Source organism: Mixophyes fleayi, chromosome 4, assembly GCF_038048845.1.
Source record: "Mixophyes fleayi isolate aMixFle1 chromosome 4, aMixFle1.hap1, whole genome shotgun sequence".
Taxonomy (NCBI): Eukaryota; Metazoa; Chordata; class Amphibia; order Anura; family Limnodynastidae; genus Mixophyes; species Mixophyes fleayi.
Window position 1 is genome coordinate 137,602,837 of NC_134405.1, and position 12,565 is coordinate 137,615,401.

At 39.3% G+C, this 12,565-nt stretch overlaps 1 pseudogene; it reads right to left on the reverse strand.

The window, feature by feature from the left end:
• Window positions 1-295: 295 nt before the first annotated feature.
• The window catches only part of LOC142152135 (TRPM8 channel-associated factor homolog), a 47,075-nt pseudogene continuing 34,805 nt past the window's right edge, over window positions 296-12,565 (reverse strand).

Sequence of the window (12,565 nt, forward strand, 5' to 3'; positions counted from 1 at the left end):
TGCAAATGGTATGGCTGAAACAAAGTGTACTTACGAGAAACCCAGGACTTGAATAGGTCACATCTGTGTCAGAACGTCCTTGGCAGATCCTTACTGTACATGGCCTATGTTAGTCCACCTCTTCCCTCCCTCCCGCCTTTGAAATCGAGGGCAGTTGTAAGTGTATTTTGTGTTCTATTAAAGGTAAAATATTGGTGTTCCGAACAGCTCAATGTGGTTCCAAAGCACAAAAATATTTTTTGTATATTAAAGCAAATTTTAGTACCGCTGAAATAAATTGCGCATACAACTTCAGTAAGAAGTCAGTGCAGGTCAATTTATACACAGACTGCAAAGGGAGTTACATCACATCAAATAAGTAGAATATAGTAGAATAAGGTAAACTGGTCACTATAAAATAGGTCACAGGTGAAGACATTGCAATAACTTGATGTTCTATTGGTAAAGCTTCTTCCTTTCTTCTCCTGAGTTACAGTTGAGATAAAGGTCTTCTTGCTAGTCATCCTTGCTGTCGATGTTTGTTGATGTCCTCGGGCGACCACCACTCATAGGGCCTGAGTCATTAAGGAGGGCAAAGCATAAAAAAAGAAAAACTTTGCACCTGGTCAAAACCATGTTGCAAATGGAGGGGGAGGTAAATTTAAATTATGGGGACAGATTTATAGTTGGGATAGGGCATGTCATAGATCAACTTTAAATTTGAGTGTACAAATACAGCTATCAAGTATTTGTGTGCTACATGAAAAAACAGCCAGTATTTAACTTATGTGAAAAATAATAAACTAATTTCCACCCCTTGCATTGTAACATGGTTTGTTCCGGAGCAAACTTACTCCTTTTTTTTTTACTTTGCTCACTTTATTGCCTTAGGCCCATACTATACAAACAGGTTCTTATTTAGACCGTATGCATTTAACAAACAAACAGTAACTGTGGCTGGGTCCCTGGTAGTCTGCGGTGGCCATCTTTAAATGGACTCCAGCGCCATGACGGTTAATAGACGGCGCCCATTTTTCCTGAATATATAGAATGTGTAGGTGCTGCAGGCTACGGGAGTGTAACTATATATATTTGTAATGTATTTTAAAACTAAGAGTTTATATATTTAATACAAATGTGCTTATCTTCCATGATGATCCAGCGAGGCCTGCCAGCTTGCAGGGGTTTGCAGAACAACCTCTTGGATTTCAAGGAATCCAGGAGATGCAGCACCTCCTGAGGGTGCCAGCAGGCTGAGCCGCGCACTGGAGCTCAGAAAGCTCCAGGAGTGGCAGAACCTGGTGCAGAGTCCCTGGAAGTATTTTTAGGCGGGAGATTTAAAGAGAAATCTCATGCCGTAGACTCACTGGCAACAGGGGAGGAGAGGAGACTGAGCCTCCCTCATCCCTGGCAGCTCGTGGACAGGGAAGAAGTACACTCTCCCTTGCTACTAGCAACAATGTAAAAAAGTATTAATCTCTTTAGGCTGATTCACATACAGACTGCATGAATAAGCCTGGATTGGTTAAAGGGACAGGAGCCTGGATTACCTCCTGCCAGGTTGTGTGTGTAAGACTGTGTAGATAGAACCCTGTTTGACCATGTTTTGTATTATTTTATCTGTAACTTCATCTGGGTTAGTTAGATAGTAATGGTCAATTTAAGTATTTTTGTAATGTTACAGAAAGATTTTTATATACCGTGCAACAGCTTTTTCAGATATCTACATGTTTGGCATTTTGAAGGCAGCTTCTCATTTTTGAAAACCCACTTATAGGTTTGCTTTAAACCCAGGGCCATCCAAGCTATACACTAGTTTACAGGGTTAGAGGATGTCTCCCCAAAAAATAACAAAGCAAACAGACTGTCTTGCATACATACAATAATAGAAAAATGGGAGGACATATGGCAGTCATAGCTTCTAGCTAACCGTCAGCTAATGAAAAATTAATACAACTTTATATATTTTATCAAGCTTCTTTAATAACTGCAAGGTTGCAACCAGCCCTAATGGTATCAACTTCTAAATAGAAGATGCCACAAGTGAGATACTGACTTTTGGCAACTTAATCTGTACATGTTCCATAATTCTAATTTCTTGTCACAATGATAGAGGATTTATTGGATTCTCTGAAGGTGGCAGAGATCGGACTTTGGCCTATAGCTTTGTTGGGATGCCTTTGGCATCTTCCAAGTGCACTTTATATGGGAAAGCAAATTCTAAGGCATTTTCAATAAATGTAATGAAAAACAATTAAAAGTATTATGTACCTATGGCAACCAATCAGATTCTAGCTTTCATTTATTTAGTGCATTCTACAAAATGACATCTAGGGGTAAATGTATCATACTCCGGTTTCTTCAACTCACGGGAGTTGGGCGACATGACAGCTAAAATTTAAAGCGGCGCTGCCTTGTAAAGGGAAACTTGCCTTTACAAGGCAGCGCCGCTTTAAATTTTAGCTGTCATCTTGCCGAACTCCTGCGAGTTCAAGAAACCGAAGTATGATATATTTACCCCCTAGATTCTGATTGGTTGCTATAGGCAACATCTCCACTTTTTCAAACACGTAGTTTAGTAAATATACCTCTAAATGTTTAAATCAATGAAGATGGTGACAGTAGACTGATACTATAGTCTGTGGTGTATAGCTAGACTTGGCATAGGATAATACACTTGATTCCTGAGTTTGGAAATAACTGGCAGTATATCATATTATAAACCGCAAGAAAATAAACCTGTTTGTAACAATACATGTGACAGTATAATTCAGTTTCTGTCATTTGAGTTTTATGTTTACTTTGACTTGATGTAAGTTTTCATAGGATTCTCCTCCCATGCTGGCAATGTGGATAATTTTTTGCTGGTTGTTTCCTCAATGGGCCAGCCCCAGGCCTGGAAGAATGGAACCAGGTTCTTATTCACTGCATGAGAAAACTTCTCTGCCCAAAGATTCATCTTATCCTTATTGTTATTGCTGACATTTGACATTGTCTGGTACTCAGAGAATAGATGTTTGTAGGGATCCCAGCCAAAGCCCTCTTGTAGCTGAAATACATACAGTATATCAAGCATGAATAAATTGATAAAGACAATATACCTTTCACTATTTATGCAGTAGGTAAATAATATGAAAGCATAAGATTTGTGTTCTATACAACATGAGCAGTTTAATTGTTTTTTGTTTTTTTAATTTGCTATCAGCAATATAACAGAAGAATGGGATAAGCGGTATTGCCTTTACAAGAATGTCAGTTAAGAGGAAGTGGAGAGCGCGCACACTGCTTAAATATTTATATATTTATTACGTTTTTTATATAACGCCTACTTATTCCACAGCACTTTACAGAGAATAATTAATCATTCACATCGATCCCTTCCCCACAAACTTACATCTATATTCCCTACCATACGGACACACACACTAGGGTTAAGTTCGTCAAAAGCCAACCAATATACCAATATGTCTTTGGACATACTGGCACAGTATATCTCTGGCAGCAGGATGTGACACGACCCCACCCCTCCCAGCCATTCACCATCACTACCTCTCAGCTATGCACACAGGACTTTACCAGGTCCTGGGGAATTTCCTGTGCAAATACCTAGAAGTCTCTTTGGTCCACCTCCCAGACCCGCAACACTTCTCAACCCTAACAGAGAGCAGCAGCTAGACTCATGACAAGGTTCCCTACTGTAGTCATGTCCTGATTGCAGATTACTCTACCTTCATGTCCCTGCTGAACTGCCTCTCCTCCTATGTTGTCTCATGCAGGGCTTACCATCATTTATAGACTGCCTTAAAATAAGAGTTGTAGTATTTTTTTTAAAAAAATTGTAAACTGAATGGAGCATAAACAAATTACGCATTACACCATTTTTGGCTGTATTGCAAGATGTTGGCTCAAGTGTAAGAAATCACTACTTCTATCTAACATAGATTATAGTGTTACTTTACATCATATCTATTATATCTTTTAAAAACATGAAGGTTTATCTGTATAATACCTGTAGATAGGTCTCAAGAGCGGTCCACACACTCCACTCTGCCAGTTTGGCTCCATTCTTCAAATACTGTTTTATTCGTGTGTCCCTGTCTTTTGGCTTTAGGGCAGGGTGAGCTGGATCCCGTGGGATTCCCAGCACCATCTCATGTACATACACAGACCAGAGGTTACATGTGGCTTCTGTGGTGTGAGGGGGGAATTCCCATACACCCCTCTGCTCATTGTGACCAAGTTCATGTATAGGTCCCCAGAGTCCATTTTTCTTCATATTCTGATGGTCTAGTAAAGCCTTTGCTGACTCTAGATGACACATTATTGGGTATCCAGAATGCATCCAACCTGTAGCAATAGATTGAAGCATTTCACTGACTGCTATATATAGACACCAATTTAAATATGCAATTAGCACATGGAGTGAACCCAGAAAACCTGGGCTGGTGTTGAGAAAGATAAGTCAGGCCTTGAGATATCTAAACAAACAAACAAACGTGCAACGAATACATTGTGAAGTGGACTGAGATGCAGCACAGACCTAAAAGAACTTGCTACGTTAATTGAAGGTGTTATACAGTTCTAGTCTATAACCTGTCCCTTCTCTCTTCATCAGAACTGATCCTGAAAATGGCATAATAATACAAACTATATCAATGGAGTGTTGCTAGTGTGTGTGTAATTTTTGTCCAGGCTAAACTGGTTGGCGGTGGTAAGGTTGGACTTGCCACTTCGCCAGGGTGTGGGAGCCTATGTGCATGCATGAACCAGCTGGCAGGTTCACACATGTGCAGTGGAGGTGGAAGCCCGCACTTGGACTTCCAGTTCCACTTTACATGAAAATGTGCAAACAAAATGTAAAAAGAAACCTTAAAAAATATAAAAATATTTTCAAATATCTAATTTATGAAAAAAAAAATGTATTTAAATAAATAAAGCATTTTTGTCAAGCTATCACCTCCTATTGCCATCTTTGGATGACGGTAGATATAGCAGGGCAGTGGTACTTGTACTGTTGGTACCCATGGTAAAGAGGCTTCCCCATGCTTTAAATGGCGAAGCTTCACTGGAGGCCAATAGCGAAGGCTATTGCCAGCAATAGCTATTACCGACCCCTGGTGCATTGTTAAATAGGAAGAAGCCCTAAATCCAGGACAATGCACCACAGCAAAGGATTAAGCAATAATATTTAGCGACAGATCTGTGATTGGCTTACCTGTGTTTAGCTTTGGATATTCAAATTAGTGGCAAAAGTGTTCTGGACCGTAATGCTCTGCACAGTGCAAAATTCTGTTCCTTAAGTAACTTTTTAATCTCAATAGGTTGGGGGTGACAGAAACTGGGAAGTTGTTTGAATGAACACGTGTAAGCTTTGTGTGTTTATTAATATTTGGGATATAAACAGTGGGCCTACATGAAACCTGCTATGGGGTGTAGAATGTGAGTAATGTTTCTGTGGACATAAAGAGAAGTGCTTCCATCCCTCATCATGACAGGTGACAATCTACCTACCGCAGGAGATCTGCACATCAGTCACGATTCTTTCTGGACGTGGAAATTTCTTTGGAATTGCAGCAAGATCAGCTATTGCCATCATGATCTCATCCCACTGAGAAAGTAAAGCTTCAGGATCATCAAGTGAACGGACAGCATCAGAGGGAACAGTAAGGATTATGTTATCTGTAATCAGCTCAGCCCAAGGAGCTGGATAATTGCGACTGGTCTCCAACCAGGATGAGCGGCTAGTCTGGCCTGGGGGAAAAGTCAAAAGAATCTACTGACCAAAGTAAAAGAAATAAACTGCCCAGTTCGCACATTGTTATACTGGACCAACACAATCCACAGTGTCAGTGAAAAAAAAATCATAGCATTTGCATAACCAGCTTTATGTGGCAACAAACAAATCATAGTTGTGTGTTTTTTTTAATATGAAATAAGCATGTGCATTTTTATAAAATCCCATATTGAGGCCCACGTGTTACAATTGTCTTATTATCAATCTGAGAGTATTTAATCAATATCTATTAAACTGCGATTTTGAGAGTCCAAAATCCAATCTCCAGCAATGTGTATCGATTTTAAAACATCTATACTGCCAGCGGTTTAGTCAGACAAGCCGCAAAATCGCCAGATATTCCCAGAGAAATCGTTGCATTTTTTAGACCTGCTTCTGATTGGCTAGATAGCTCCAACAGCATGCCGTTAGAGCTATGCGATCATTCTTAACATAACAGGAGACACAATACAAGTTATAATTATGAGAGTAATCATGATTTCTTGTTTAGAGGCGCAAAAATTATTATTAATTATCTTGCGGTGGCAAAATTATTTTATTAATAAATTAGTGGCCAAAATTTCATGTATGTTTATATGTAAGGGTAAAAATGTTTGCCTTATTATGCATGCTGCCACTTGTAGTGCCACAAGTATGTACTTTAAATGATGTCCCCATCAGGAAATATTAAGTGTTGCCAAGGAATAACACACTTGTGCGGCTTGTAATTTACATGTATGTTCTGGCCGCAAAAGTATGTGTTACAAATTATTGTCAGATATGGAGTACCCCTAATTACCCAGAAATAAAGTGCAACTGTAATATAATGGAAGATGAAGGTGTGCATGGGATTGTGGAAGATGCAAATGGAGACAGAGTCCTAATAAGATTTGACCTTGCAAGTTTTCTTTAATGTTCGTTAAGGTCCTGTTTTTAATATTGTACTACTTTACTAATTCTACATTTTTTTAAAATGTGTTTACTAGTATAAGTGTTTAATTAATGTGTAACATTTACAGGGCTAGTTTTAAAAAGCAGAATGCATGAAGCAAACAAATAGATGCATTTGTGCAAATTGAAATGTGCTGCACTTCCATATATTGGGTGACCCTTAATATGTAACATTTGGCCTTAGTGGAGGATAAAAGAAGATGTTGAAAGAATGCACAGTATGGAACACGTGTTACAAACTATTTTCAGATATGAAGTACCCTTAATAACCCAGAGATACCAGAGGGGAGGTCCAAGGGGCAAGCATAGGGAAGGGGGGGGGGGGGGGAATGACACATATTTGCATCATCAGGCCCTATCTGCTGCTGCGCAATGTCTTAAAATCACATATATGTGCAGCAGTATTGGGGCCTGGATCACATCATTAACGCACTGACAACTTCACAAGGAAGTGAAGCGGGATCCGGAAGGGTGGCCTACTCTTCTGGAAGTCTGTGAGGATTCCCCAAAATTCAGGAGCGTCCTGGATGATTCGCAAGAACAGGCAAGTATGGTAGTAAGACGTGCTATTTGTGTGCCTTTAACAGATAACTGTACGGAATCTTTTCTGCATATATGTTGTGTGAGTATATGACCATAGTGTTTAAAAGTAACATGTGCTTCTAATGCAATTTATTCTATGTGTATATATATATATATATATATTTCCGGATTCCTAAATGCAACATGGATAATAATATAGTTCTTTACTCTAATAAAACATCACTTATATATACTATATAAAACATGCACACCTTCCAACATAAAGCAAGTGTAACTGTTAGCATTAGTCTTAAAAGGGAGGAAACTAGTAATAAAGCAGTTCTAACTCCCATGCTTACCTTTTATAAAGGTTGGAGCCGGTTCTGCTCCATACACTGAAACCTGAACCATCCCCAACTGGCTCTTTGCCTTCACAATAATATATAGCAGGCCTCCCCAGACATAGGATATCAAAACCTTCTCATCAAGAACACCCTTTTTGTGCACAACCACTGGGGCACGACAGAACTCCTTTGCGCCACTCAGATCATCTGAATGACAGCCAACCTGAACCTGTTAAATACCAAATGGATACTGTAAATGGAAATTGCACTGAAGGGGTCATTTATGACTCTTAAAATTTGCCAATACAGTTATTAATTTTATACATGATTGCACTGACCCTAATATACTGAACATAAATTGATTCAGAATATCGCTTCATATGCTGCGCAGAATAGGTTATTCTGAATTTACACTCTTTAACAACAGCAAAACAGTCTTTCTGTAGGTGGAATTAAGTCTCAGCATTAGCCCCTGTTATGCTTGAAAACCCAGTTGGTAAAGCACTAACTCAAACGCCTGCTACATAAGTTGTATTTCCCTGAATAGACAGGGCTTATTTGGCCTGAAAAATTAAACGGACTACCTGCTATTATCAAATTATCCAGGCTATGCCAACAACAAGTGGCACTACATCCACGTCATCATGTTACTCCCTGCTAGCTTACTGTAACCACATGACAGACAGAAAATGGGTAACACAGTCTATGGTCTTGGGAATAAAAGATTATAACTATATAAATAACATTTTAATTATTACCATAAATAAGGAGATAAGGAATTCCCAAGGATTACCTGGAGACCTTTTCCCACAGCTGAGGGTGGAAATAGAAGGGCTGCAGTTTTTCCGGGAGGGAGGTAGAGTCCAGTACTTCTCCAGGCATCACCACCTGGGGCAGATCACTGATATCATTACATGTATTACACCATAATTACTCTGGACAAACATAATGATTGTGAACTGGTGGAGACACACTGTAGGAAACAAAAAAACTTGTTTCTCGATCGTGAGGATATCAATTTGTTAGAGTAGGTGTGAATCCTTGGTTTCATACTAATATATATATCTATTCCTTTATGGGTCCTTTGTAAGGCTAGTATCAATTAGCCATATAACACTTCTGATACTTTGTGGTACACTGTTTTTGGTCACTTATGTCTCATTTAATATATATAACATATCATGAGTGCGATATCGCAATATATATACATATCATCAAGGGTCATTTGACCCCAGGCCAAGTTGTCATAGGCCAATAGATATATATTTGTATTTATAGTTTAAGTAATTTAATCTGTCTATATCTCTCTATGTCATGCATTATGATGGTGATTATTGTATGTGTTAAATTGTCCATCATTTGTTATTCATGGCATGTATTATTGCTGCATTGACACTTTATGTGATATCACTTTTTTATTGGTCATGTAAGATTATCACTTTTATTGTTACCGTATGGTTATATTACCATTGTGCTAACGAGTGGCACAAATTTTTTTATTAACTCCCGTGTGTGCAGATGTATTGCGCATGTGCCGGTACTTGCTACGTTGACGCACACGTCATCACGCATCACGTCGTGATAGACGCATTACGTCATTCAGTGCCGTTTATTGCAATGGCGGCAGTGCATATAAATTAGAGCTTTGGTACTATTTTCTTTTATCTATCCATGCCCCTCCTGATGAAGTCCACGTATTGAAAGGACGAAACGCGTTAAGGATTGTTTCAACCCATCTGGTGTATCTGGATCTCTATTTTGTGGATATTGGCCGTTGTCTGTTTTCCAGCTAAGTGGCTGTGGAGTTTAAGAAAGAACTACATGTTGCCATTCCACTGGATTCCATGAAGCCCAGATAATTACCGGTGAAAGAAACCTTTATGTGTATACTTCACATTGTTTTTATGTAAGTGAGATAATCACTGTTTTAAATAAATCTGTTATATACAGTATCACACTATTTTAGCTTTTTTTATTATGCCTATGATCTGAGGTTCCAGCTGTAATCGGTGTTATTCTGCTGAGGAGAAGTCAGTATTGGCCGTCTAAACAGACATAGAAATATCATCAGCATTCCAGTTGTGCCTTTCAAGCTTGGTATCTGGTACGCAGAATCTTTTACTAGTGGTGATCTCACTTGGGATATGAGTCACTTTACTCACATATGTGTTATTGACTTCACGGGTTATTAACTTGAAAGTCACGTGCTTTCCCTGTCTGGGAATTCATCATAGCATAGTGTTTGTTTCTATTTCATTTGGTAATACACTATGTGGCGCCCTGTTTTTTTTACTTTTTTTACTTTTTTTTATATATAATCTATAGATCTGTGTGTGTGTGTGTGTGTGAGAGAGAGAGAGAGCGAGCGAGCTTTGTGTTGTAAAATTTGTCAAACCATGACATGTCACATTGTGATTTCAAGTAGTTGTGAATTATATATTGTTTTCAAATTATTATTGTCTGTTTGTTCTAATGAGTTGTTGTATGTATATATTATAAGTACAATTCAAGAAAGATACTGTACCAAGGTTTGTAGCATCAATCTGTACTGTGACCGGGGGATTACCCAGCAAATCAACAGAGTCCAATCTATGGTCGTGCAGGACATCCAGACAGCTGACTTCTTGGGCCAGGCACATCATGAAAGCCTCCTTGGAGCTGCTTTTCACAGGACACTGTTTATTAACATTGGGTAGATTACACCCCTGTACTAGGTGTACCAGCTCTTGCTGTAGTGATGAAATAAGAGGACCAGCTGGTAGCTTCATAAAAGCTGTGGCATCCTGTCTGAGCTTAGACAACCAAGAACTCAGAGGTGGGGTCAGCTCTGCTCCTCTCCTCAGGTTACACAGAAGTTGGCCGATTGCTTTGGGGAAGTGGTACGTGTTAGCAGCTGACTGGGGATCCAAAGCCTTATAAATTCCTTGTCTAACTGTCCTCTCCAGAATGCTAATTCCAAACCTGTTGAGGATTTTGTTCCCTGGATATTGAGAGAGCACATTAGGATGGGAATAAGACCAGTACCAAGCATGGCCTGCAATGAGCAGGCCTCCTCCTTCTGTCACAAACTGATGGATTTTTTCTACCTCTCCATCACTGTAAGATGTGCAGCAATATACACTGAGCTCAGGAACCAGGTCTGATGCTACACAAGGTAGTCCTTCATTCTGCAACATACGTGTGAGGTTTGATAATGTCTTGTTAACACCGATCTTTCCCTGTCTCCCCATACCCAGCCATGAAATTGCATTTAAAATGAAGGTCTTAAGCTCTGGTTTAGTGAGGTAGCCTTCATGTGTCCCCACAACAACGCGCCCTCTGCCATAGTATGCAGCACCAAAAAAACATTGATTGTTGTCGCTCAGGCCAATTGGGAATGTCAGCGGTCCATGTAGCAGAAGTTCAGAGGGAACACTGCCCCCACTGATGTCCAGGTTGCTAACACCTTGCATGAGACACTTTAAATCCAGTGAAAAGTTCACACTGTAAAAAACAAAATGAGATACACATTATATGATCAGCACTGTAAGAAATGTTCAAGTTCAACATCATGGCAGCAAGTAGAATTGAAGTAGAAAGGAGATACACCAAATAAAGCTTTTACTATACACAACAGAACAAAACCTGACAAGAGTGTATTATATACTCAGACAATACAACGCAATGTTTGAAACAAAGATAAAATCTAAACTAGGAACACTGAAAATATCATTGAAAAAAGTCATTCTAAGAAAATTTACACTGATATAGTGTGTGTAGCAATAACTTCATTAGTTACTGTAGTGTTGAGGTAATTTACCATATTTTGATTTTATGTGTGAAGCAGTGGGGTGATGGCCAATGTGTACAGATATGTACAGAAGTGTTGTTATTAGCAGGTGTGGAATAGAGTTGTAAGGATTGTCAGAGAAGTGGAATCCAGGTTAAACACACTACTGGGGACTGGAGTACCACATCCATGGGATTGATAAACAATGTAACTAGCCCTTTATGTAAACTTTGTGTAGCATTCGCTGTGATTCTTGCACTTTGATTAGAACATGACCCTATAACAATATATAGAACCTAAATGACTGGCACCATTTTTTACATTATTATTATTATGTATTATCATCTAGAGTAACACACTTACTCTTTGTAGATTGGGCAACATTACATGTTTTTGCTCACACAGAAACGTCCCTTTTCTCCATACATGCCAGTGAAATAGATCCCAGCAACAGATGTTATTTTGTTCCCAGGAAAATTGCACAAAACGTTGTCTTCTTTGTGGGTTTGAGACCAGTGCCAGGCTTGTGCTCCAATAAGCAAGCCCCCGCCTCCTCTCAAAAATGCTACAATCTCTTGTGCTTGACTGTCATCATATCCAGTTGTACAGAGGACTCCAAGATCTTTCTTCAAACCAGAGATATTCACAACATTGTGCCCAGAGGAAGAGAGAGTCTGTTCCAGGTGACAGAGGTTGCCATTGATACCAATTACAGCTTTTGAGGATGGTTTTAGCCAGGATATTGCATTCTTCATGAATTCATTGAATTCTGGCTGGATCAAATATGACTCATGGCTCATGACCACAACCCTACCCTTACCATAGAAGCCAGCAGCAATAAGGACATCTTGTGAAGGACTCACAAGCACCGGGAATGCACGGTCACCAGCCAGGAGAAGTCTGCAAGGTACATTATCCCCAGAGAAATTCAGACTAGAGAGACCCTGGACCAGTGAGTGGTAATCTTCACTAGCTGTCATCATTTCTGTGAAAGGCAAAACACAATAAGACTATGAACAGAGGAAAACTAAAAACGGAGTACAAACTTGCTTGTCAAAAGGTCTGTGTGAGTCAGAGGCATGTGATTTTAAATGTCATGCAGTAAGTAGGGACAAACCCACATGTTATAGGACTGGAAACAAAGCTGGGCAGATGTCAGACTTTCACTTACACCCAAAGAACTAAACTACCAGAATTGACTTGCAAGGGGAATGGAGAATGATTGAT